Source organism: Octopus bimaculoides, chromosome 15 (assembly GCF_001194135.2).
Source record: "Octopus bimaculoides isolate UCB-OBI-ISO-001 chromosome 15, ASM119413v2, whole genome shotgun sequence".
NCBI lineage: Eukaryota > Metazoa > Mollusca > Cephalopoda > Octopoda > Octopodidae > Octopus > Octopus bimaculoides.
The window spans coordinates 45,287,170-45,289,093 of record NC_068995.1 but is presented as its reverse complement, the minus strand read 5'-3'; the positions used below and the strand labels follow the sequence as shown (position 1 = coordinate 45,289,093).

The 1,924-nt window shown below is 41.3% G+C and overlaps 1 protein-coding gene across 1 annotated transcript in view; it reads right to left on the bottom strand.

Annotated features, from left to right (window-relative positions):
- Positions 1–1,924, bottom strand: part of LOC106868395 (ADAMTS-like protein 1) — a 189,964-nt gene that overhangs the window by 54,927 nt on the left and 133,113 nt on the right. The gene's annotated exons all lie outside the window — the stretch shown is intronic.

The following is a 1,924-nucleotide window of genomic DNA, read 5'->3' as shown; positions in this document are numbered from 1 at the left end:
AGGTAAGAGAGTAAGAGAGAGAGAGAGAGAAAGTAAGAGAGTGAGAGAGAGAGAAAGAGAGAGAGAGAGAGAGAGAGAGAGAAAGAGAGATTGAGAGTGAGAGAGAGAGAAAGAGGGAGAATGAGACAGACAAAGACTATATAATTGATTAAAACAATCCCATTACTTGTATAGCGCTCATATTATCGACCCCGGGAGGGTAAAAAGCAAGATTCCTGATACTAGCACGTGAACACGAAATTGTAACGGACAGGTATAATCACTAGAACCAAACCTCAGTATATTACTGGTGTACATTTGATTAAGATAGGCGATATAACAGATTAGAGATGATATCTGCTAGGGATTCAAACTAGAACGAGTGAGTCAACGAGTGACGTAATTAATTAATGTAATAGGGTTTACGTCGTGATATCATTTGATGACACTAATAAGAGAAGCGACAGGAAAGAGGGAGTGGCGGGCAGAGTGAATAAGAGGGTTGTACTAATGTAAATGACCTACTTTCCAGTATGACTAGGAGTCAAACTGCTAGATAAATCAAGATAGTTAAGAGGGGTTTTCCAACAGAAATTAACCACTTCAGTAAATTTGATTAAGCACACACGCACACGCACTCACATACAGGAACAGGTACAATATACATGTATACATACTTTTATATACACACACCTCTATTATAGACCCTGACCAACTACAGCCTGTATATATATATATATATATATATATGTGCGTGGTCTGATCAGTAAGTATCCGGACTGTTGCCATAGTAACGAAGCTAAATCACGCAGAGTGAAGATGCTTGACACAGACAGACCTTGAATTTTTCTGTGCTTGCGCACTAAGTTTTAACGTTCTAGCTCACTTCCGCTGTTTACACCAGTGCTTGGAAGGAAGGTGTGTAGCGTGTGATCGTCGCATTGAACATGACAGAGGAAGTTGAGCAGAGATTCTGCTTCAAACTTTGCCAAACGCTTGGCGCTACCTGCTCAGAGGCCTACGCAAAGTTTTCAAAAGGTTTTCATCGTTCTCAACACAATCAATGAGATCTTGTCCAACTGAAACCCGAGTGTCATTTTGGTCAACTGAACGCAGTTTTGGCACAAACTTGGCAGACGCGCGTCTCATACCCAAATCTTCAGTGACAATGGACTGAACTGAGCTATAACTAATCTGCACATCCTCTGATAACTCACGGATGATTATTCGACGATTTCCCCTAACACCTGCATGCATATCTGCAATGTCCTTCTCAGTTCTGCTGGTTGCGGGTCTCCCAGAACGTTCATCACTATAGACATTTTTTCTGCCATCTTGGAAACGCCTGAACCACTAGTACACTTGTGTGCATTTCATACACTCCTCTCCATACACTTCTTCATCTTTGCGTAGGCTTTTGAGCAGATATCGCCATGACAACTTACTCTGCCATAGTGAATGCGACGATCACACGCAACACACGTTCCTTCCAAGCAGTGCTGTAAATAGCAGAAGTGAGGTAGAACGTTAAGACTGAGTGCGCACGCACAGCAGAATTCAAGGTCAATCTTTGCCAAGCGGCTTCACTCTGCGTGCTTTAGCTTCGTTACTATAGCAACAATCTGGATACGTATTGATCAATGATATACATCTGGAAAACCTTGACCGGACTCATACCAAACTTTGGCATTGAAAGTTACACGACAGCAGAATAGAGTACCACTGCAGAGTGCCAAATATCCCAACATCTCCATCAATATACAGGGCCAAATAATGCAACAGTTTGGTTCTCAAGGGCCCACAACCCTTCAATATCGTCGCACAAAGTTTGAGAGATCTACATGTGGTGGATATGTCTTCATACACACACACAGACACACACACACACACACACACACACACATATATATATATATATATATATATATATATATATATATATATA